This window comes from Lutra lutra, chromosome 4, assembly GCF_902655055.1.
Source record: "Lutra lutra chromosome 4, mLutLut1.2, whole genome shotgun sequence".
Taxonomy (NCBI): domain Eukaryota; kingdom Metazoa; phylum Chordata; class Mammalia; order Carnivora; family Mustelidae; genus Lutra; species Lutra lutra.
In genome coordinates, this window is record NC_062281.1 from 87,204,153 (window position 1) to 87,230,498 (window position 26,346).

At 44.0% G+C, this 26,346-nt stretch overlaps 1 non-coding gene across 1 annotated transcript; it reads right to left on the bottom strand.

The window, feature by feature from the left end:
- Positions 1 to 4,329: 4,329 nt before the first annotated feature.
- Positions 4,330 to 4,492, bottom strand: LOC125099345 (U1 spliceosomal RNA). The gene has a single exon (XR_007127123.1). It is a non-coding gene; the product is annotated as a U1 spliceosomal RNA (small nuclear RNA).
- Positions 4,493 to 26,346: the final 21,854 nt, after the last annotated feature.

Sequence of the window (26,346 nt, forward strand, 5' to 3'; positions counted from 1 at the left end):
ATAGTTTTGGGTGCAATTGTAAATGGGATGGACTCCTTAATTTCTCTTTCTTCTGTCTTGTTGTTGGTGTAGAGAAATGCAACTGATTTCTGTGCATTGATTTTATATCCTGACACTTTACTGAATTCCTGTACAAGTTCTAGCAGTTTTGGAGTGGAGTCTTTTGGGTTTTCCACATATAGTATCATATCATCTGCGAAGAGTGATAGTTTGACTTCTTCTTTGCCGATTTGGATGCCTTTAATTTCCTTTTGTTGTCTGATTGCTGAGGCTAGGACTTCTAGTACTATGTTGAATAGCAGTGGTGATAACGGACATCCCTGCCGTGTTCCTGACCTTAGCGGAAAAGCTTTCAGTTTTTCTCCATTGAGAATGATATTTGCGGTGGGTTTTTCATAGATGGCTTTGATAATATTGAGGTATGTGCCGTCTATCCCTACACTTTGAAGAGTTTTGATCAGGAAGGGATGCTGTACTTTGTCAAATGCTTTTTCAGCATCTATGGAGAGTATCATATGGTTCTTGTTCTTTCTTTTATTAATGTGTTGTATCACATTGATTGATTTGCAGATGTTGAACCAGCCTTGCAGCCCTGGAATAAATCCCACTTGGTCGTGGTGAATAATCCTTTTAATGTACTGTTGAATCCTATTGGCTAGTATTTTGGCGAGAATTTTTGCATCTGTGTTCATCAAGGATATTGGTCTGTAGTTCTCTTTTTTGATGGGATCCTTGTCTGGTTTTGGGATCAAGGTGATGCTGGCCTTGTAAAGTGAGTTTGGAAGTTTTCCTTCCATTTCTATTTTTGGAACAGTTTCAGGAGAATAGGAATTAGTTCTTCTTTAAATGTTTGGTAGAATTCCCCCGGGAAGCCGTCTGGCCCTGGGCTTTTGTTTGTTTGGAGATTTTTGATGACTGTTTCAATCTCCTTACTGCTTATGGGTCTGTTGAGGCTTTCTATTTCTTCCTGGTTCACTTGTGGTAGTTTATATGTCTCTAGGAATGCATCCATTTCTTCCAGATTGTCAAATTTCTTGGCATAGAGTTGCTCATAGTATGTTCTTATAATTGTCTTATACTGTCTTTTTATTAAAGGTGTGTTCCTTCTTCCCATTCAGTGAGTTCAAAGTACTCTTATGGCTTGTGAATGGGAGTCCTCATTGAGCATTTAATCCGCAAATATTGTCTCCTTATCAGTGTCTCCTCTGTTCCTTTTATCAGTGGTAAAGTTTGTTGAATAAAACACAGTCACCTTGTGTTTTTCTCTTACATGTTTTGTTCTTACTGTAGAGACTGAGAACTCTACACTTAAGGTGAAGTCCTGACCATTTTCTCCTGCGTATCTTCTAGAATGGTCATTTCGGCTCATCTACTTAAGTCTGTGACCATTTTGAGTTCATGGCTGTGAAAGGGATGATTTTCAGCAACAACCATGGGGGAGTTTTGTCCTGACAGGGACAGGAGAACCTGGAGGTAACTTGTGATTCTGAGTTAATCTCCCCAGGCCAGGAAAAGGGATTTCACCCTCATATACCTATTAGTAAAGGGCTTAGTCCTTTGGGGAGGGGAGTTCGATGGGGCTGGTGGTCATATATGGCACTTACTCCTCATTCTCTGGGACTGGGTACAAAGTAGCTCCAGGAGCCCAGGGCAGTCCTAGTCAGATGTGTCTTTAGGAGCATGAACATAGTGAGAGCAGGAGAGGATTGCACAGAAAGGATAGTAGAGATCCCAGGGGATCTGGGTTGGGTTCCTAGAGGATGTTCAGACTGTGGGTGGGAAACAGAACTCACACTCATCAGGAACTCAGGAAACATGCCTAGAAGGAGTACAGCAGATTGAAGGCAGTTCCCAGAGGTTGAACTCTTTTTGCCAACATGAAAATCATGGTATGTGCCTGGACATCAAAGGTGACTGGAGGGACACATGGCTCGCTGAGTCACTAGAGCGTGAAACTCTTCACCTCAGGGTCATGTGTTAGAGCCCCATGTTGGTGATGGAGACTAGATAAAATTTTAAAAAATAACAATAAATAAAACATAAACAGGTGCATGCACCAGGAACCTGGAATTACTCCCCCTAAGGAAAGAACAGAGCAGCTCCCTGGGTCCTTGCAGATCACAAGCCATTCTGAGCCCCAGAGAATACTAAATTTTTTTTTAAGATTTTATTTATTTGACAGAGAGAGATCACAAGTAGGCAGAGAGGCAAGCAGAGTGAGAGAGAGGAGGAAGCAGGCTCCCTGTGGAGCAGAGAGCCCAATGCGGGACTTGACCCCAGGACCCTGAGATCATGACCTGAGCCGAAGGCAGAAGCTTAACCCAGTGAGCCACCCAGGCGCCCCGAGAATCCTAAATGTTGTGTGACATTTCCCAAGATACACACAGAGACCCTACATTTTTAATATTTGTTGGCTTTCCCGTTATGTAGTCAGAGGTCCAGTGGCAGACAAAAGTTTGCATGGTAAGTACAGAAATAGAGCAAGAAACAGAATGTTCTTTAGATGTACCACATTACTCTCTGTGCTCATTGCAGTCTCACTGGAAATGGGAATGGGCAATCGAAATCCCTGGTATTCAACACAGGTTACCCAACTGCTGGTGACCGCTGGGAGGATCCTTCTCTGGCATGGTCTCAGGGGGCTGTATCTGATGTGTATAGAGCTATTTAAGGAAACATATTTAGAATCTGTGGATTAAAGTGGCCGCATTTCCTAGGAATGGTCACATGAGGTATGTAAGCATGGCCATGGGACATCACCCCACACAGCTCCACTTTGTGTGCTGAGCTCACACATCACTGAGAGACCATATGTGTTTCCTGTGGGCCAGAGCGTGTCCTCCTGTGGGAAGCTGGTTCCTGCAGTTAGTGTTGCTGGGGTCTCAGATACTTTGCTGGTACCTCAATATTTGACCCTTGAAAATGCGAGTAAAACTTGATACTAGGGATGATTTATGGTCTGAGGGACTGATTTGGCAATACAATCCTTTATGCCATCCCCATATTAGTTGGATGTGGTCTTATGCAAGTCTCTGTTGTTTCCTGAAATACTTGCATTGGCCAAAGTTAAAGCAGGATAATCTGTGTACAGAATGACTGGCCTATTATTGGTTTCCTGGCCAGGATGGCCAAATTTGTTGCTTAATTATCTTCCAAAATGGTGTATTGTTCTTTTGCACCTGCCCATTTGTGACTGAAAAGCCCAAAGGCATATTGCCCTGCTACTTTGTGGTCCTTGTCATCAATTCCCTGGAAGTTCAGGATGATAATACCTCTCAGTATTTTTTTTTCAAGAATTTATTTATTTATTTGACAGAGACAGAGAGAAAGAACATGAGGAGGGGGAGCAGCAGAGGGAGAGGGAGAAGCAGGCTCCCCACTGAGCACGGTACCCAATGTGGGGCTCCATCCCAGGACCTGAGCTGAGGACAAAGGCTTAAACCACTGAGCCACAGAGGCTCCCCAACAGCTCTTATTAAATCCCAAACCCCATCTATTATAACTCAGTTCTTCTTTTATGCATTTTCCCACAGTTAGGAAAACAGCAGGGATAAGAACAGAGGAAGTACAGTGAGCAATCTTACCTTAAAAAAGTATGTTCATTTTTGGGAAATCTGCCACACCACTCACATGTGAAAATGGTTGCTGCCATCCTGGCAGAGCCTTAGCTGATGGCAGTTCCCTGAAGCCAAATCATCAGGAACACACCTCCCAGGAAACAAGTTGGGGTTTTTATTCCTTGCAGCCAGAAAGCACACACCCCATGGTCTCAGGGAAGAGGGTGTTAGAAAAAATCCTGTTGTAGTTGGGAAATGCCATTCACAGGGTCCTTCATGTTACAAGGGCGAGGGAACGTCACCTAAAGGTGAGGAACACATTTTTACTGTGGTTCTTGATTTCTTTGTTTTGCTTTTTTTTTTTTAATCAACATGACCAAATTTTATTTGGAATGAGAATTACAATCTGAAGGGTTTCAAGAGGTGGGGGGGGCGGGAGGTTGGGGGAACCAGGTGTTGGGTATTAGAGAGGGCACGGATTGCATGGAGCACTGGGTGTGGTACAAAAACAATGAATACTGTTATGCTGAAAATTAAAAAAAAAAAAGACATTTGACAGTTGAGAAATGTTTGTTTATTCTGATCCAGTTGTACAACTAATCTAGGTCAAATTACCAAGGAAATTTTACATTGTTTCATCAAGCAGCAATATAATTAAATGGCCTAGAAATCATGCATTCATTAAGTAACTGGGAGGACCAAAATGCATCTTAACAGAGAAAACATGTGAGAATACAAAGAAAAGAGCATTCTGTCATTTAATAACTGTACCAGGGAAAGAGTACGAAGGCAGTCCTCCCCATCACAAGTCAGGCAGTTGAGTTTTCCACATTTGGGGAAATCGCAAGGGTCAGCAGGACCACAGTGCAATGGTCAAACCTCATCCTGGGAAAACAACATACTTGATAGTGACACTTTCCCTGCTAAGTAAATATGACTCCCTTCTCCTCAGCTCTAGACCAGCCTCACCGGCTGTCCACCCCACACACACGCTTACTGGCCAACCTAACCCCCAAAATCCTTGGCACCCACTCATGTCCCAAGCATCCTCAGTCTCCACAGGAGTCTTTCTGATACAATGGAAGCAACAGCACTGCTACATCCTCTGCCCCAGGAATTCTCTGGCCCAGAACCGCCCCGCAAGGTTGCCTGTTTGACATCAGACACGCCCCACCCATGACATCAGGGACAAAACCACACATACTGATACACACATGCATGCACACAGAGCACTCAGCACAGGGAAGGCTGTCCCAGCCTGAGAGGAACAGGAGGGAGGACTTTCCAGCAGACTGAGAAGAACAGATCCATCTCTCTCTCTCTCTCTCTCTCTCTCCTCCCCTCTCCTTCGAACCTGTTTTGAGGAGACAGAGTGCCTTGGCTCCACTTGTGGAGCTCAGCCTCCTAGTCAGTCCCCACGCACCCCGCAGGCATGGACATTCCGGGGTGTGGGGGCAGGGAACCCAAAGTCAGCAACCTCTGGGCCAGCCCTTGGGCTGACACCTGCCAGAAACATCCCAGGCCCTGAGAACACCACCAGGACCAACTTCTTCACCAGGTGGCTCTTAGGGCAGAGCCGCAGTTGCCTCCTTGTGGCTGCATGGAAGAGAGCGCCCAAGGATCCTGCTGCTGAGGGAAGAAGTGTCAAAGGAAACCATCCCTTCTGCTCCCTTAGATTGGGCTCTGAATTCAAGGCAGGGCTCCAGGCGCCCAGCTCTGCCACCTCCTTCCCTCCCTCCAGCATGGGGCGTTTCCCGCCGAATGAGATTTCTGCGTCAAATTCGGCCTGTGGACCGAAAGTGCCAGGTCTGGGAAACAAAGCAAAGCAAATACTCCCAAGAGACAAGTACTTGCACAATTCTATGGTGATGGAAGGAGCCCCAAGGATCCTGTTTTGCCATCGTCTTGATTGCGCCTTGAGGGAGTGCTTTTCCTTTATGGGATTGTTGAAATTTGAAAAGACTGGGGTGGTGGTGGAGGGGCGTCCAACTTTAGTTGTCACTTGAGTTCATAGTGTGGTGCGGGCAGTAGGGACTCAAGCTAATTCCAGGAACCTGTGCATGTGTTCCATCACACAGCAAGAGGGACCCTGTAGAGGTGTTTATGTTAAGGACCTTGAGATGGGAAGATGATCCTGGATTCTCCAGGCAATCCATGGAATGACAAGAGGGTCTTAAAACTGGAAGAGGCAGAGAAGGAGGTCAGAAGGATGCTGTGTGAGGAGGACTCTGCCTGCTGGACCTGGGGCTGAGCATGAAGGAGGGGCCTCTAAAAGCTGGAACAGGCAAAGAGACACACTGTCTGCTTCACCTAAAAAAACAGAAACTGCCAGATACTTTACCAGCAAAAATGGGATTTGTCAGGAATAAAAGGAAAGGTGATCTGGGACAAACCAGCATTGGCAAATCCATAGGTGAAAACAGAGAACAAATGGAAGGGACACTCTTCTTTTTAGAGGAAAGGGGTCAGTTGGGAAGATTGTTCTAAAGGTCCATCGGGGTGAATTGCGAGTTGGAATAGTGCTGGTATCTCCCTGGGGGGGACAAAGCTAGCGTTCCTGACTCTGGCCTGGTTAGTAGAGGCCTATACCTCTGCAATGTCAAGTCCCGGTAAGGTCAGATCAGTCCCTCCCCTAGGGCTGCAGTGCCCTAGGAAGTAAGGAGGGCAGAGGAGCTCCCTCGCTAAAATCTCCGGACTGCATTTTAGTGCGGTTTCCCTTGACTAATTTCCACCCTCCCCTAGAACCTTCAGAAGGGAAGGTGCCCTGAGGACATCTAGATTTTAGTCCAGTGAGATCGTTGTTGGGATCTTGCACCCTCAGAACTGTAAGGTAAAAAATGTGTGTGAGTGGAGCCCTTTCTGAGGTCCCTTTGGACAAGCAGGGGAGTGCCTGGATGAGAGTTAAGAATCCCTGCCCCTCCTTTAGCAGCAGCCTTGCAGTCCAGGGCTTTGACATAACTGGTGCCTCTCCCTCTCTCCTTAAGGATCTGAAGTCAGCCCTGGGCTCAGTGATACCCATGGACACCATAGAAAGGCTGTGAGAAAGCCCGCACTTCCCATGAGGCCACGTTGTAGTCATGGTCATCCTTCCTGGGGAGGACACTGGAGAGAAGAGAAATGACCAAGGCAGGCTCAAGGGCTTTAAAGAGCCATGCCCACAGGCACAGAAGTGCTCTTACCACAGACCTCAGGGCAGCATCCTCTCAGCCCCCACGCAAGGAGTGGGGGTCTCATGCCCTCTCTCCCAGTGTCAAGGAAAAACTGTCTCAGAAAAGCTGATGAGATGGCAGCAGTGGAGCAGCAGAAGAAGCTCACCTTCCCCAGGTTCTGCCTCAGCCCCCAGGTGCACCTCCGCAGGCTCTGGAACTGGGCCTCAGAGCAGGGGCTGCCACAGCAGAGCGCCCCCAGCAGTGGAGGCTGACCCCGCTTGATGGAGGAGGAGGCACTCTGCTGAAGCCTCTGGACAAGGCCAGGAAGGAGGCTCCCCCATGGACAAGTCCCAGGTGGTTAAGGAGCAGCTGCCAGACCCCATCCTCCTGACAGAGATGGTGGGCAGCAGGGAGACTGCTTCCAAAGGCTAGACATTCAGCCAGGTAGAAAGGGTGAGGTCTCCATCACCTCCAACCTGGAAAGCAGGGCAGCCCTGCATGGGCATCCTGGGGCCACTCAGTCATCCTGCTTCATCCTCCTCAAGTAGCCTGTTGGGCCCATAAAGGCACAGGCTTCTCTTAAAAAGAAAAAAATAACACACACACACACACACACACACACACACACACACACACACACCAAAAGCTGCCCTTTGGTCTGGCTCAGTGCTTTGTAAATACAAACTTGTAAGTGTTTTCTTACTTCAAGGTTGCACCCTGGGTCTGGCTCTGCATTCTGTAAGTCTGTATTCAGAATCTAGATGACCTTTCCCAGCTTGATTTTAAAATATGGGAGCCACCCCAATAGGGACCCTGCACAACTGGATTTACCCTCCTGCCTGAAACAACAAAGCAAATGCAAAGACACACTAGATGCATGAAATGCAGATTTCCAAGTTTCTGGGCATCAGGGAAAGAAGACAACCTTCCAAGACAGGGAAGCACACAGGTGAGCAGAGCCCTACAGCTACTCTAAGGAAATGGCTCCAGAGAGTTTCCAAGCAAGGCCACTGGGGAGGGGAACCTGAGGAGGAGCCCCATGGACCTCCTGGAGCTGAGGACATGGAGCTTTGAGACCCTAGGACACTCTCCCCAGGAGGACAGTGTTGTGGAAAGTCACCTAGCCAGAACTGTGCAGGGGCCTTGGGGTGACGTGCAGTGCAGTCCTGCTCAGGACCTCCATGGACGGCAAGGCCTGCAACTTGGGGGCAATCATTTGAAAGAAGTAGAGGGAACAGGGCCTGGAGCTCTCGCAGGAGAAATGCCCCCTAATCAGGAGACAGATCAGTCATTTGAACAGAACCCAGAGCTGATGCAGATGGGACAACCACCAGAGAAGGACATGAGAACATTTAGTGTAAGTGTTTACCATCAATTGAAAATGTGAAATAGATAAATGAAAAATATAAACAAGACCCCATCTAAGAGAAGAAAGTGATGATGCCTGAAAGGAATGTACTGCAAGAGATTGACAGTAATTAGAAAATGTAGAATAGAAATTCTGATAGAATCGTGTTGACTCTGTAGATCCCTGTGAGTAGTATTGCCATAAGAACTACAGTAAATGGGCCATACATGCACACAGTTGTCTTTCCCATTAGGTCTGTAATCTCCTACAGCAATGTTTTCTACTATTCAGTGAGCAGGTCTTACTTCTCCTTGAATGAACTGATGACTACATATTCTACTGTTTTGGGTGCTACTGCCAATGGAATTAATTGCTTCCTTAATCTCCTTCTCCAATCGATCATTGCTAGTGCACAGAAACACACCTGATGTGTGTATACATGGTCCCCGCAACCTTACAGAATGAGTTTATGGATGCTAATGTTTTTGTGTGTTGATGACTTGAGATTTTTCTGTGTTTAGGAGCATGTCCTCTGTAAATAGAGATGCAGGTTGACCCTTGAAGAATGCAGGGTTAAGGGTGTGGTGCTGACTCTCAAAGTCAAAAATCTGCGTATAACTTTTGACTGCCCAAGACTGAATTACTCATAGTAACTGTGGACTGGAAGCCTCAGTGAAAACATAGTCGATTCACCCCTCTTTTGCAAGTTATTTCTTTATACACTGTATACATATAATAAAGTAAGCTAGAGAAAAAATGTTATTAGGACAATCATAAGGACAAGAACATAGAGTAGTATGCTTTGTTTATAAAAAGGGCATCCGGAAGTGTACACGTTTTCTTCCAACCTGTGTTGTACAATGTCAATTGTAGTTTTATTTCTTCCTTCCTACACGCTTTTTACACACTTGGAGATTTGAAAGATATTTTAGCCAAGTATAGAATTCTATCCTTCTGTTTGGGGCCAGCCCTAGATTTTGCCCTCCATGAGGAGGAGGGACAGATGGGAGGTCACCTCACCCAGGAGCCTTGGATCAGCATCCACAGGGATAGAAAGACTACAGGAGCCCCTGCTCTTTGCACACCCACTCCAACTGGAAGGACCACAGTGTTCCTGGAGGCCACTGTCAGGAGGGCTCAGGGCTCTGGAGCTGCCCCCAGCAGGAGGCCAAAGGCAATCTCACCCTCTCACCTTCCCAACTTCCCTCTCTCTTTCCCCCCACACTCCATGTTGCCGAACTCCCCCCACCATCTTCTTGTTCCTCTTCCGCATTCCATGGGCACATCTCTCCCTGCCACCAACATCCCAGGCTGAGGCCTCAGAGCTCTTCTGGGTGAGGTGCTCATTGTTGTTCCAAGTGTTGCACTCTAGATATTTCTCCCATGCTCGCTTAAATCTAAGTCAGCTGCATGTCACAGACTTGTAAACATTTTTGCCAACAAGAAAATAGTGGAGGGTGTGTGTGCATCTGTGTGTGTGTGTGTTGCCTTGGAAATCGTAAGGTGCTGCATCAGGAATCTGGAGCTCCTTCCATCAGGAAAAGAGAGGGGAATTATCTTGGTCCTTGTAGGTCAAGAGACATTCTGAGCCCTGAGAGAATACTAAATATTGGCTGACACTTCCCAAGATCAACTCAGAGACCCTATACTTTTAGTACTTGTTGGGTTTCCTGTGTGTGCTCAGAAGTCCACTGGCCAACAACAGTTGGTACACTAAGTAGAGAAGTAGACCAAAGAACAGAGTATTCCCTGGATGACCACATTACTCTCTGCCCTCACTGCAGTCTCTCTGAAAATGGGAATGGGCAGTCAAACTACCTTGCATTCAGTAGAGGATAGTGGGAAAAGTGGAAAGTGGGGGAACAGTTCAAGTTATTATATCCTTAGACTCTATTTGAGGGCACATGGAAACTCTATTGAAAAGTTTTGTGGGCTATGCCCCTGGGTAGGAGGGGTTAATGGAGCCTACAATTACACAACTCAGTATAATTTAATAATGTAATATCTTTCCCACTTCACAGGGCTTTTCTTTCATTTTGTCTGATGCCAGGACTGAATCTAAACATATGTGTACTATCCATTGATTGAATTGCGAATGTTGAACCATCCTTGCAACCCAGGGATGAATCCCACCTGGTCATGGTGGATAATCTTTTTAATGTGCTGTTGGATGCTGTTAGCTAGGATCTGTGGAGAATCTTAGCATCCATATTAATCAGGGATATTGGTCTGAAATTCTCCTTTTTGGTGGGGTCTTTGCCTGGTTTGGGGATTAGGGTAATGCTGGCTTCATAAAAATAGTCTGGAAGTTTTCCTTCTGCTTCAATTTTTTTTGAAATAGCTTCAGGAGAATAGGTATTATTTCTTCTTTGAAAGTTTGGTACAATTACTCAGTGAATCCGTCAGGTCCTTGGCTCTTGTTTTTTGCAAGGTTTTTGATCATTGCTTCAATTTCATTACTAGATATTGGTATATTCAGGTTCACAGTTTCTCCCTGGTTCAATTTTGGAAGTTTATAGTTTTCCAGGAATGCATCCATTTCATCTAGGTTGCTTAACTTATTGGCATAAACTGTTGATAATAATTTCTGATGATAGTTTCTATTTCCTTGGTGTTAGTTGTGATCTCTCCCTTTTCATTCAAAATTTTATTAACTTGGGCCTTCTCTCTTTTTTTCTGGATTAGTTTGGCCAACAGTTTATTGATCTCATTGATTCTTTCAAAAAACGAGCTTCTAGTTTCATTGATGCTTTCTACTGTATCTCTAATTTCTATCTCATCAATCTCTGCTCTAATCCTGATTATTTCCCTTCTTGTGTCTGGAGTTGACTCAATTTGTTGTTCTTTCTCCAGTTCATTAAGGTGTAAAGACAGCTGGTGTATTCTGAATTTTTCATTTTTTTTGAGGGAGGCCTGGATGGCTATGTATTTCCCCCTTAGGATCGCCTTGGCTGTATCCCATTGGTTTGGGACTGAAGTGTCTTCATTCTCTTTGGTTTCCATGAATTGTTTAAGTTCTTCTTTGATTTCCTGGTTGATCCAAGCATTCTTAAGCAAGGTGGCCTTTAGTTTACAGGTATTTGAATTCCTTCCAAAATTTTCTTGTACTTGAGCTCCAGTTTCAAAGCATTGTGATCTGAGAATATGCAGGGAATAATCCCCAGTCTTTTGGTATCAGTTGAGCCCTGATTTGTGACCCAGTATGTGGTCTGTTCTGGAGAAGGTTCCATGTGTACTCGAGAAGAATGAGTATTCTGTTGTTTTAGGGTGGAATGTTCTGTATATATCTATGAGGTCCATCTGGCCCAATGTGTCATTTAATGCTCTTGTTTCTTTATTGATTTTCTGCTTGGATGATCTGTCTATTACTGAGAGTGGTATGTTAAGATCTCCTATAATTAATGTATTTATATCAATATGACTATCTTGATTAACAGTTTTCTTTCTTTCTTCTTTTTTTTTTTTTTACTTGACAGAGAGAGATCACATGTAGGCAGAGAGGCAGGCAGAGAGAAAGGGGGAAGCAGGCTCCCTCCTGAGCAAAGAACCTGATGTGGGGCTCAATCCCAGGACCCTGAGATCATGACCTGAGCTGAAGGCAGAGGCTTAACTCACTGACCCACCGAGGCACCCCCTCCCCTTGATTAACAGTTTTCTTATGTAATCGGATACTCCCATACTGGGGGCATAAATAAACACAATTGTAAGATCTTCTTGGTGGATAGTCCCTTTGAGAATTATGTAGTGTCCTTCTGACCATCTGACTAGAGTCTTTAGTTTAAAATCTAATTTATGTGAAATGAGAATCGGTACCCCAGCCCTCTTTTGAGCCCCATTGGCATGAAAAATGCTTCTCCATCCCTTCACTTTCAGTATGGATGTATCCTTAGGTTCAAAATGGGTCTCTTGTAGACAACATATGGGTGGGTCCTGTCGTTTTATCCAATCTGCAACCCTATGCCATTTCATGGGCACATTTAGGCCATTCACATTGAGAGTGATTATAGAGAGATACGTTTTTATTGACATTGTGTTACTTGTGAAATCTTTGTTTCTATGGAGAATAGAGAAGAACCACATGGTCCTCTCAATTGATTCAGAAAAAGCATTTGACAAAATCAAGCATCCATTCCTGATTAAAATGCTTCAAAGTATAGGGATAGAGGGAATGTTCCTCAACTTCATAAAATCTATTTATGAAAAACACGCAGCAAATAGCATCCTCACTGGGAAAAAGCTGACTGCCATCCCATTGAGATCAGGAACAAGACAAGGATTCCCACTCTCACCACTCTTGTTCAGCACAGTATTAGAAATCTTAGCAACAGCAATCAGACCACAAAGAGAAAAAAAAGGTATTCAAATTGGCAATGAAGAAGTCAAACTCTCTCTCCTCGCAGATGACAGGATGCTTTATATGGAAAGCCCAAAAGACTCCATTCCCAAAATACTAGAACTCATACAGCAGTTTAGTCATGTGCAGGCTATAAAGTCAATGTACAGAAATCAGTAGCTTTCTTATACACTAACAATGAAAATACAGAAAGGGAAATTAGAGATCAATTCCATTTCTTACAGCACCAAGAACCATAAGATACCTGGGAATCAACCTAACCAAAGAGGTAAAGGATCTGTACTCGAGGAACTACAGAACACTCATGAAAGGAATCGAAGAAGACACAGAAAGATGGAAGACCATTCCATGCTCATGGATCAGAAAAATAAACATTGCAAAAATGTCTATACTGCCTAGAGCAATCTATACTTTCATTGCCATTCTGATCAAAATTCCACCGGCATTTTTCAAAGAGCTGGAGCAGAAGATCCCAAAATTGGTATGGAATCAGAAGAGGTGCCAAATTGCTAAGGAAATGTTGAAAAAGAAAAACAAAACCGGGGGCATCACGTTGCCTGATTTCAAGCTTTATTACAAAGCTGTGATCACCAAGACAGCATGGAACTAGCATAAAAACAGATACATAGACCACTGGAATAGAGGAGAGAGCCCAAATATGGACCCCCAACTCTATGGTTAAATAATCTTCAGCAAAGCAGGAAAAAATATGGGGAAAAAAAACAGTCTCTTCAATAAATGGTCTGGGAAAATTGGACAGCTATATGTAGAAGAATGAAACTCGACCATTCTCTTACACCATACACAAAGATAAACTCGAAATGGATAAAAGACCTCAATGTGAGACAGGAATCCATCAGAATCCTAGAGGAGAACATAGGCAGTAACCTCTTCAATATCAGCCACAGCAACTTCTTTCAAGTTATGTCTCCAAAGTCAAAGGAAATAAAAGCAAAAATGAATTTTTGGGACTTTATGAAGATCAAAAGCTTCTGCACAGCAAAGGAAACAGTCAACAAAACAAAACCCATGCAATGGGAGAAGATATTTACAAATGACAGTCCAGACAAAAGACTGATATCCAGGATCTATAAAGAACTTCTCAAACTCAACACACAAAAAACAGATAATCATGTCAAAAAATGGGCAAGAGACATGAACAGACACTTCTCCAGTGAAGACATACAAATGGCTATCAGACACTTGAAAACAATGTTCATCATCACTAGCCATCAAGGAGATAGAAATAAAAGCCACATTGAGATACAACCTTACACCAGTTAAAATGGCCAAAATTAACAAGACAGGAAACAACATGTGTTAGAGAGGATGTGGAGAAAGGGGCACCCTCTTACACTGTTGGTGGGAATGCAAGTTCGTGCAGCCACTTTGGAGAACAGTGTGGCTGTTTCCTTAAGAAATTAAAAATAGAGCTTCTCTATGACCCTGCCATTGCCTACTGGGTATTTACCCCAAAGGTACAGATGTAGTGAAAAGAAGGGCCATCTGTATCCCAATGTTCATAGCAGCAATGGCCACAGTCGCCAAACTGAGGAAAGAACCAAGATGCCCTTCAAGAGACAAATGGATAAGGAAGATGTGGTCCATATACACTATAGAATATTAGGCCTCCATCAGAAAGGAGGAATGCCTAACTTTTGTATCAACATGGGCGGGCCTGGAAAAGTTTATGTTGAGTGAAATAAGTTAAGCAGAAGGAGTTAATTATCTTATGGTTCCATTTATTTGTGGAGCATAAGAAATAACATGGAGAACATGGGGAGATGTAGAGAAGGGAGTTGGGGGAAATTGGAGGGGAAGAAGAACCATGAGAGACTATGGACTCTGAAAAACAATCTGAGGGTTTTGAAGGGGTGGGCAGTGGGAGGTTGGGTGAGCCTGGTGGTGGGCACATGTTGCATGGAACACTGGGTGTGGTAGATAAACAATGAATTCTGGTACACTGTAAAGAAATTTTAAAAATTTTAAAAATTTAAAAAATATATATGTATATGTCAATATTGGATCATTATTTGCAGTGAAGTTAATATATATAAATTGTTAATAGTGGTGAAACAGGGTTATAGGGGTATAGGGGTATAGAGGAAGTATCTATACATTTTTGCAGTTTTAAGACTAATATCTAAAATTAAAAGTTTATTAATTAAAAGATACAGGCTGGTATATAAGGACTATATAAAGTGCAGACTTACAAAAACTTCCAGAAATAAGGCTATTTTGATGCTATCTTGAAAGGAAAAAAAAAACTATCTTGAAAGGAAAAAAAGAAACATAATTTCCCTAAACTTTGAAGAATTTTTTAAGATTAACTTAGGAGGTCTGTGAATAATTAAAAAATAAATAAAAATTTTTAAATAAAAGCTCTCTCAGGGGCACCTGGGGTTCTCAGTCATTAAGTGTCTGTCTTTGGCTCAGGTCATGACCCCAGCTCCTGGGATGGTGCCCCATATCAGTATCCCTGCTCATCAGGGAGCCTGCTTCTCCCTCTCCAGCTCCCCTGTGCTTGTGTTCCCTCTCTCACTCGCCCTCTTTGTCATAAAAAAATAAAATCTAAAAAAAAAAAAACCCTCCCTCTCTAGGTCTTACTGGGGTTCTGGGCCAGTATCGGCAGGTCCTCTAGATACCCGTTGCATTGTTCTGTATTCCCTAAACTTGTCCATTAATAGATTCTGTATAGGATCAAACTCCTCATTAAATGCCACTGCTGTAACACCAATGTGGCTCCTAAATGAGTGGAGACTGCAGACGGTATGAGAACAGAGATGCTAAAGAGCCTAGGAAGAGTCACAGCCATTCTGTTACTTGAACTCAGTCCAGAGAAGCCAGAGCTTCCACTGAGGCCACATTCTACTTCCTGCCCTGTCTCCTAAGTTCTCTTGGCCTCAGTTTCCTCATGTGTAAGCTAAGATTGTTATTCACATTCTCGCAATTCCCTTCCTGCTCAGTTTCTGTGAGTTCATAGGATCTGAGGTGCTCATTAAGTAGCTCTGGGGACTGCAGCTGATACCTAACTTGGGTCCTTCTCTGTGTGTCCCCTGCAGGAGCCTGAGCTGAACCAAGACTGAAAACTGAGTACGGAGGGAGCAGATGGAAGATAGAACATCAGCAGGCTTGGGGGATGGGAATAACCCAAAGAAGGATAAGGCAATGATGGAGCAAGTGGTTGCCAATGGAGGTAAGAACAGGGCCAAGTCGAGTTCAGAAAAATCAGGGGGAAACTGAGGAATGAATATATATATATATATATATATATATATATATATATATATATAAACACATGTGTGATTCAGAGGATTCCTGAGAAAATGAAAAACAAAACTACTCTTGGGAAGTAACATCCATTATAAGAAAAACACATCAAGAAAGAGCACATACTACAAAGTTACCTTGACAAGATGTCTCCAAGCTTTCCACTGAATCAAGCTTTAAAGCATCAAACATCTCAAAGTGAGATTTCTTGACATGGATCAAATTGTTAATCGTGCCAAGCTGACTGGTGAACACAGGCTGAAACAATGAAAGGAAAATATTCATATACCCTCTTCCATCTAACTCTCCTGTTTTAAAAAAATGATCATGCTTGGCACCTCCATCTTTAATCAAGAGAGAAATCCTCCAGTATAGGAACCCATCAATCCTGAGAGCAATGACATTGACACCAAGGGGAATAATAGCCAGAATGATAGGCATGAGACCGTGTGCCAAAGGCCATGCGGACTCAAGGGGGTGATTTTCACCTCCGGGAATTTGCAGCCTGGTCACCTGCCATCCCAGCATCCTCAGGCTCAGAATTAATCGGGACATCTTCATACCCATGATGTCTGTCTTTGTACCTGCTCACCAGTTGATCTCAACAGACAGGTGGGGACATCTGACATGGGTGTTCTGAGAGCACTCAGCTAAGGAGTCCTGAGATGTATTCCCCTGAAATCTCTTCTTGCTTCAGCTCCGATTCAGGCTCCCTGTCACCGAGGGCCATCGAGTGGAAACTTGACTTTCCCAAGAGCAGACGTGCAAAGTTCAAGAGGGCAGACACAGCCAGGCACACAGGTGGCTGATTCCCTGCGACTGCAGCCAGACCAGCAGTTGGACTGTGGTGACAACAGACGCAGGCTCAGCCTCTCCTCTGCCATCGGGAGCCTGAATGTCAAGCTGGGCTCTGGGAACCAATGGCCTCTCATCCGAGGTGAGAGGGAAGAGGAGGAGGAAGCTCTAGTTCCTGTCTTGGTCATCACAGGCTTGTGGCTGCAGGCAGCAATGGGCTGAGGTCGAACCCCATGATGCTCCACTACAGCGAGGTGAACAAGAGCCTGGTATTTAGTATCAGCTCTGAACCGGTGTTGGGCTTGCAACTTCCTGGCTGTTTCACCGGCCAACTTCCTCCTCTTCTCACATATGTTCCCTTCAGTCCTCTTACTGAAAACCACAAAAAATAGTGTCTCCATCTCACTGATGTTGGGAACATGAAATATAATTTCTAGGATTCCCTGATCCAACAAAGTTACTTGTCAATATGTATCAATTTGTCCCGTCTAATCCTCAGATCCTTGTGGAGTTTCAACTCTTGGAAATGGTTTCAGGGCATTGTTTCATGTGGGGAGGAGCAGGGTTCAGCTGCTCTGCTTAAGCCAGATCCCGCCTGCTGCCTTTCTCAGAAAGGCTCGTGCACCCAGTTTTCTCTCCTTCAGCATCGTCAAGCCAATCTTCCCTGTTCGGTGCTCACAGTGCCAGTGGAAATAGTGGTCTCACAACACCGTCTCCTGCTTAATTTTGTGTTTTCCCTTTCTAAGGAAATAAGGGTCAACTTTGTTCCACTAAGTATACATGTCACTCTCTCCTCTGGTCCTCCTCTAGTCCCTCATCTCCCCTCACCTCCAGGGCCTTGTTCCCAGCCTCCCGCTCATCAGGATCCACCGCTGCTTGGAATTCCTGAAGACTGAGCTTCTCCACCCTCCTCTGGGTCCTGTCTTCCTTACCCTCCCACATTTTGCTCCCTTCTGCCGAACTCCCTGAGAAATGAGGGGACACAGTTCCCAGGGGACATCAGCAGCAGCAGCACTGTGGATCCAGGGAGGGGCCCCAGAGAAAGAGCTCAGTGAGTGTTCGGGAAGCACAGCCCCGAAAAGGGCCTTAGAACTTGCTGTCCTTACTGTCTTCTCCTGCAGCCTGTCACTTCTCCTTGGCACCCATCGTCCTGGCCTTGACTCACCCCGCTGGCTCCGTTCCTCTCTCTGTGACTCACCTCCCACAGAGGCCTAAGCAGGAAACCAGGCTCCATGCCAGGTTCTTTGTCCACTCTGGTTATCATAACAAAAATGCTGGCAACGGGCTGACTTCTTTTTTTTTTAAGATTTTATTTATTTGACAGAGATCAAAAGTAGGCAGAGAGGCAGGCAGAGAGAGAGAGAGAGAGAGAGGAGGAGGAAGCAGGCTCCCTGCTGAACAGAGAGCCCGATGTGGGACTTGATCCCAGGACCCTGGAATCATGACCTGAGCCAAAGGCAGAGGCTTTAACCCACTGAGCCACCCAGGCGCCCCAACGGGCTGACTTCTTAACAACAGAAATCGGTATCTCACAGTTCTGGAGGCACGACAGAACCACAATCAAACAGGGGCACATTCCAGGCATGGTGACATTGCCTTCCTGGTTCAGAGGTGGCAGACTTCTCGCTCTGTCCACACAGGGCAGAGAGGTGATGGGATTCAGTGGGGTCTCTTTTATAGAGCACACATCCCTTTTACAGAAGGATCTGCCTCCCAAAGTCTCACCCCACAATACCATCACACTGGGGACTACATCTCAATCTATCAACTGGGGGGTGAATACACATTTTCAAGCTGTGACAGATGGTTTTACTCTGATTTGTTCCCACCAGCTCCCCCTGTAATCCTTCCAATGTCACCTGATTCTCACCACCACTTTTCTCATTCTTTGGATTCTGTGTGTTTTTTTTTCCCATTTCAACTGAGCAGAAGGGGGCTTAGATTGTTAGGTTCCATGTCCCTCAAATCCCTATTTAATCACTGACTCAGTTAAATATGTCTATGTACATACACACACACACATTTATATCCTATGTCATATACATGATGTCTATTCAGTGTGTATATTATATGTAGTGCACATGTATGAAATGTACATCATGTTGAGGTGTGTTGTGTAAATTCCCCAGCTTTCTCTTCCCCTGTTGCTCCCTAAAGTCTTCCCTTCAACCTTGACTTTGGCTGAGCTCTGCAGTCTCTTCCCTCTACAAGTACAGCCTCTTTCCAGCATGATTTCCTTGCCTTTGTCTTCCCTTCCCCAGAACTCTTTCTTTTTACCATTTCTGTTTCTTTTGCTTTCACATTTGTCCAATGTGAACCTGTCAGCCTCCTGGCACCATTATCCTTACAGGAGTGTGAGAGAGATGAACACAAAAGGGAAAAATCGAAGTGTGTCCTTTGGCATCCCCTCACCTGTGAATGTCGATGGCCTTTCTCATTCTGTCCGCTGTCCTTTGACATCAATGTAGGTGGAGACTCAGACAGATTGTGAATAACAGCACATGCTGTTGATATACTTTTCTTTTCAGAGCTGGCTTTGGATGCTTCCATCTGCATGAAGAACCCTCCCAAGCTGGAGCGTGATGCTGGTGAGGGCTCGAGGGACAGCCAGGATGAGTGTCAAGTCCTTGGCCACATGAAAGCCCTCAGTGTCATGAAACAGAAGGTTCACAAGAGAAAACTGCAGTTTGGCAAATGGAGACTGGCATGCAGATTCTGAGCCTTCAAGTTAAGGGCACAGAGGTAATCACATCTTTGGCTCTTGGGGCACGGGTTCCTATTGCCCTCCTTCGGATTATAGCTCCCCCCTCCCCCCTCCAGCCCACAACCCCTTGACAAACACACACACTGTCTGTTCTCTTCCTTCTTTGGTCATTCCCACAGCTTGTGCCACCTCTGTTTTGCATGGAAGCTGCCACCCTGTCAGACCTTCCATTTCCATCACCTGGTTGCATCTGAACTCTACTATGTTTCTGCTGCAGCTGTCCTGAGATTCCCTCACCCCTCTCCTTGAGGCCATGGGGAAGCAGGCCCTATGGACTTCCTCAGCAGAGCAACATTATTTACACCCTTCAAACACTTAGAACTTGGCCAGAAATCACACTCTTTCTTGGCTTCCTTGTCTTCCTTTCCTTCTTCTCCAATTCCAAGGCCTCATTCTCACAGGGCCATTGTCTTAATGAGTCACTTAGCACAAGCATTCTCTTCCTGGGATTTTTAGGGAATCTGAGCTAGGAGGACACAGAACCCTCAACTTCTCCGTGTGAATAAGATGTGTTAAAACTGACAAGAAAGATTATTTGCTCCAGCTCTTTGAAGAATACCTGTGGAATTTTGATTGGAGTGGCATTAAAAGTATAGATTGCTCTAGGCAGTATAGACATTTTAACAATGTTTATTCTTCCTATCCAAGAGCATGGAATGGTCTTCCATCTTTTTGTGTCTTCTTCAATTTCTTTCATGAGTGTTCTGTAGTTCCTCGAGTACAGATCCTTTACCTCTTTGGTTAGGTTGATTCCCAGGTATCTTATGGTTCTTGGTGCTGTAAGAAATGGAATTGATTCTCTAATTTCCCTTTCTGTATTTTCATTGTTAGTGTATAAGAAAGCCACTGATTTCTGTACATTGACTTTGTATCCTGCCACATTACTGAATTGCTGTATGAGTTCTAGTAGTTTGTGGGTGGAATCTTTTGGGTCTTCCATATAAAGAATCATGTCATCTGCGAAGAGAGAGAGTTTGACTTCTTCATTGCCAATTTGGATACCTTTTATTTCTCTTTGTTGTCTGATTGCTGTTGCTAGGACTTCTAATACTATGTTGAACAACAGTGGTGAGAGTGGGCATCCTTGTCGTGTTCCTGATCTCAACAGGAAGGCTGCAAGCTTTTTCCCATTTAGGATGATATTTGCTGTGGGTTTTTCATAGATAGATTTTATGAAGTTCAGGAATGTTCCCTCTAGCCCTATACTTTGAAGCGTTTTAATCAGGAATGGATGCTGGATTTTGTCAAATGCTTTTTCTGCATCAATTGAGAGGACCATGTGGTTCTTCTCTCTTTTCTTATTAATTTGTTCTATCACATTTGTTGATTTGCGAATGTTGAACCATCCTTGTAGCCCAGGAATGAATCCCACCTGGTCATGGTGGATAATCTTTTTAATGTGCTGTTGGATCCTGTTTGCTAGGATCTTGTTGAGAATCTTAGCACCCATATTCATCAGTGATATTGGTCTGAAATTCTCCTATTTGGTAGGGTCTTTGCCTGTTTTGGGGATCAGGGTAATGCTGGCTTCATAGAGAGAGTCTGGAAGTTTTCCTTCTGCTTCAATTTTTGGAACCAGCTTCAGGAGAATAAGTGTTATTTCTTCTTTGAAAGTTTGTAAGAATTCCCCAGGGAATCTGTCAGGTCCTGGGCTCTTGTTTTTGGGAGTTTTTTTTTTTTTTTTCATTTTTAAAAAATATTTTATTTATTTATTTGACAGACAGAGATCACAAGTAAGCAGAGAGGCAGGCAGAGAGAGAGAGAGTGAAGCAGGCTCCCTGCTGAGCAGAGAGCCCGATGCGGGACTCGATTCCAGGACCCTGAGATCATGACCTGAGCCGAAGGCAGCGGCTTAACCCACTGAGCCACCCAGGCGCCCTCCATTGCCATTTTTTTAAAATTATACCATGTTTGTCTATAATTTTGTCTCTTTTCACTTTTATCTACTCTGCATTGTCTCTTTTTCTGTTTATTAGTGTTAACAGAGAATTCGTTTATTTTACCAGTCTTTCAAATAATCAACGTTCAATTTGTTACTCTCTTTTGCATCTATATTTTTGTATCTACCAGTTTCTTGTTTCTGTCTCCTTTTAGTTGTTTCTGGTTTTGTTTATTTGTTTGTTTTCCTTGCTTGTGATGTTGAATGTCTGTCTCAATAATTTTAGTTGTTTTTTATTTTTTTGTATAAGCATCAATTGCTATAAGATACCAAAAATTCAGTTTAACAGAATCTCATATTTGAAATGAAGGACTTCTTTAATTTTTCACTATAGTTTCCATGATAATCTCATTTTTAACTTACATTATTTAATAATGTATACTTTTACTTAAATTTCTTAGTTCACATTTTTCCTCTACTTATATTTATGATGATGATATCTAAATTTAATTAATTAATTATCATTAGAGAACATAGTGTGCAAAGTAATTCCTTAAGGGCTACCGTATTCAATTTTTACTTGAGAAGAATACTTTTTTTTTGTTGAGATTTTAGTTTTTTTATTTTTCAGCATAACAGTATTCATTATTTTTGCACCACACCCAGTGCTCCATGCAATCCGTGCCCTCTACAATACCCACCACCTGGTGCCCCCAACCTCCCACCCTCAACCCCTTCAAAATTCTCAGATCGTTTTTCAGAGTCCATAGTCTCTCATGGTTCACCTCCCCTTCCAATTTCTCTCAACTCCCTTCTCCTCTCCATCTCCCCTTGTCCTCCATGTTATTTGTTATGCTCCACAAATAAGTGAAACCATATGATAATTGACTCTCTCTGCTTGACTTATTTCACTCAGCATTTGGGAGGTTTTTGATCACTGCTTCAATCTCGTTACTAGATATTGGTCTATTTAGGTTGTCGATTTCTTCCTGGTTCAATTTTGGGAGTTTACAATTTTCCAGGAATGCATCCATTTCATCTAGGTTCAGAAAGGATGAATACCCAACTTTTTTAGCAACATGGATGGGACGGGAAGAGATTATGCTGAGTGAAATAAGGCAAGCAGAGAGAGTCAATTATCATATGGTTTCACTTATTTGTGGAGCATAACAAATAGCATGGAGGACATGGGGAGTTAGGAGAAGGCAGTTGGGGGAAATTGGAAGGGGAGGTGAACAATGAGAGACTATGGACTCTGAAAAACAATCTGAAGGGTTTGAAGAGGTGGGGGGGTGTGAGGTTGGGGGAACCAGGTGGTGGGTATTAGAAGGCACAAACTGCATGGAGCACTGGATGTGGCACAAAAACAATGAATACTGTTATGCTGAAAATAAAAAAAATAAAAATAAAAAAACTGACAAGAAAGAGCCCCCAAGCAAAATCTAATGAGAACCCGAGTCTCAGCTAGGAGAGCCACATGGGACCAGCTGGAGTCAGGCTTCCCCTCAGCCCATATACTACACAATACATTGAGAAAGGAATATTGCATAGAAACCCAATGTCCAGAACATCATCCCTTCCCTGGTCAAGGTAAATGGATTTCAAGTTTCTTTCTTCCTATGACAATAAAAACCACAGTTCACTAGTCACTACAAGGATTTCCGAGCCCCCTGATATGTTCACTGCAGACTGAAAGAAAATAATCATGTGGTGTCATTATACAGTATCTCAGTAAAAAATCTCAGGTCTCATTCTCCTATGTTAATCCATTTCCAGGCCCTTCAGAACACCACTGTAAACACTGTAAGGCTCTATTCTTTATGGAAAGTTGGGAAAAGAAGGGATGAGAATCTAGAAAGCAAAAATGAAAGATTTTCATTTTGCTTCAGAGTTTGGTGAAGCTTATATTTAATGAGAATATTCCTAGAAATGCCCTAAGGTCTCTCCTGCATGAGATAACATTCAGAGAATGTTGTTGTCCCTGAGGGAAAATGATTTGTCCCTGATAACACCCAGGCTGTCTTTTTGTGAATTGCCCTTTGGGTTTCTCCTTCATGGGGTCTTCCCTCAGCACTTTTGGGCTTGTTCCTGTCAGGCCAAGTGACCAACAGTATCTACTGCTTGCCCACACCTACAGATCAGAGGCTGAATTCTCTCTTCCACCAAATATTTGCACAGGGCCTGAGTCTGACTTTCAGCCCAGGGTTTTCATTCACATGTCACATGGCTTTCAGGGGTCGTTAGCCCCTGGGGCCACAGCTCCTCATGTGCACATGGTAGTAAGGAGCTTGGAGAAGTTCAGAGGCCCCTGTTGACTCTCACAGCCTAGGACTCATTCATAGCCTGGCCTCCTTTTCAGAAGACTGGAACAAGGGTGAAAAGGGGGTGTGCTTGTCTGCCATGGGTCCCCTCCTTCCTGTAGCAGTCTGTTTTTGAAAGTGCATGTTGGGCGCTAGGTGCATCCCTCCCCGTGAGGCGTGAGAAAGCCATCACTTGGCTTCTGATGGAGGGGGATCATGGGTTAAGTGGCTGCAGAGGAGGAGGTAGTTGGGATCTGGCAAAAGCTTACAGCAGCCTTGAGCTGGGATATCACTAGCCTCCTGCTGGGGGAGCCCAGGGGCCCCTAGATCCTCCATCACAGGCTGCCTATCAGTTTAGTGAGGTATTACTTCTGACTTGGGGCTCTCACCTGCCCCTCTGCTTAGGTGTGGCTCCCCCTGCAACTGTTCCTCTGGACAGGCCTTCAGTGTGCTCCTGGCCTCTGTCACCAGGCAGCTGGCCCTCCAGGCTCAGCCATCAGCAGGATCTGACCAAGACTCACATTTGATTTCTCTCTGTCTTCCTCTCTCAGATACCAAATACTTCAGAAACTAAGAAAAGAGATGCTTCATGTGAACAAAACCCCATCCTAAAACCTCACCCTAAAACCCCATCATTTTCCACTTGATGGAAGGAAATCTAAAGCAGCACACCAAGTTAAAGCCTAAACAGAGCACAAGAGGGATCCTTTGCTGAGAATCCACATCATAATCCCAGGCCATTGTCTATGATTTTTACTACAAAAGACCCATTTGAGGAGAGAAATTCTAGCCCTTCAGCTCCAGTTGTGATAAATCCCTCAGGGGACCAGTGCCTGCCTAGATCACACCCAGTTTCCAGAGGCCTCCAGTCTTGCTGCTCTCAATTCCATCCTACAGAGAACTGGAATCCGGAGCACCATGGAAAAAGACCACATGTCTTAATGGACATTCTGGGCCACCAACTGGCTGTGTGAGAAGCAGACAGCATTAACTATGCAATATTCTTGCTGGAGAGGTTTAGTCTGAATTTGAGCACTAGGGAGTTATCAGACACTTTCAGGATGCAGACCATTGAACCAGATGACAGGTCTGTCATTCTTCAAAAATCAGTGTCACCACAAATAAGAGACAACAAAATGGAGAAGAGATATGATGGGTTCCAAAGGACTAAAAGAATGTGTTGCTGTACTTTTTTATTCCTTTGGAACCCAGAATACCTCCTCACCTTTAGGTGGCTGTCTCTGGTGGTGGTGATATTTCCTTGTTTGTAGGGGACAGGTCAGATATCTAGCTTAATGGCATACCTCCTGAAGTTGTCTGATCAGTCCCTTCTGATTAAATCCAGCCTATGTCTTTGGCCAGGACACTCCATAGTTAATGCTGTGTGTGTCCCAGCTCAGCCTCCCTGGAGACCAAGAGTGTCCAGTTTGCCCTTCACCGTTCTTGGGAGAGCAGCTTTAGTTTCTTTGCTACGGAGGGCCTATAATATCTCTTCACAGCAAGACAAGTAATTTTCTTTCTAAAAATTAGGAATTTAGTAAGTGGTGTACTCTGTGGATGTATGAAGAGCCTCTTCTCTAAAGTCTTTCTCTAAAATGTTGCCATCTGTTAATGATTCCGGTTGTGCCTCATAACCCTATCTGTGTTTGTACATTGGAAGTATTCTAACTTTTTGATATCTATACAATGTGTATTTGTTGGCATTGTGCCATGGAAAGGAACATTCTGTCCTGCTTCTATATCATTAAAGTTTTTTTCTTAGGAAATCACTGTGAACTTATGAATTACTGACATTCGATGCTCTAGTCTGTTCCTATCATGGTGATTTGGTGGATCTGGATATATGGTAATGGACATATTCTTGGTTCTCATCGTCAAATGTATACTGAGTCTCCATCCCTTTTAGGCTCTACTTCCCCTATGGGGAGGAAATGTTTCTGTGTTTGTCTCTCTGTGGTATTTTTTTTCTTTTCTGCATGTGCACCTGTGTAGCTATATCTGAGTCTGCTGTTCAGGAAGGTCATATATGTAGGGCTGAGCATTGCACTGAAAGTTTTTGGACATGTTTGGTTCCATATAAGCTTGTCAAACTTTTCCCATTCAGTTTCTGAGTTTTAAGGGATCTCTCAACCTCAAACTTTTGACATTATTGTATTTTCTCTTTCCTTCTGTCTTAAGCTGACACTTCATATTCTACTTTTTCCACCCAGTGAAACAGATGTTGTTGACGTCCTATTTTTCCCACCTACTCCACTCCCAGAGTTTTGTTTTACAGGTACAATTAAGTCCATTCAACAGTGACCAGCTGTTTGAAAAAATGTTTTGCTTTCTATTTAGCCCATCTGGTGTCATAAGAAAACTCACTTTTGGGGTGCCTGGGTTGCTCAGTGGGTTAAGCCTCTGGCTTTGGCTCAAGTCATGATCTCAGGGTCCTGAGATTGAGCCCCACATGGGGCTCTTTGCTCAATGGGGAGTCTGCTTCCCCCTCTCTCTCTGCCTGCCCCTCGGCCTCCTTGTGATCTCTTTCTCTGTGTGTGTGTGTGTGTGTGTGTGTGTCAAATAACTAAAAAATCTTAAATAAGAAAAAAAGAAAGTCACTTTCTTGTATAACAATACGTACCTTGACTATTTTAGAAAAGTGTAGAAGAATATGGTAAAATGCTCTATTTGAAAATACATTAGAATATAATTCATTTTAGAATAATGACAATCAGTTTCAAGAGAAACTGATTTTTTTTAAGATTTTTTATTTATTTATTTGACAGACAGAGATCACAAGTAGGCAGAGAAGCAGGTGGGGGTGGGGGGGTGGCAGAAGCAGGCTCCCCGCTGAGCAGAGAGCCCGATGCAGGGCTCAATCCCAGGACCCTGGGATCATGACCTGAGCTGAAGGCAGAGGCTTTAACCCACTGAGCCACCCATGTGCCCCA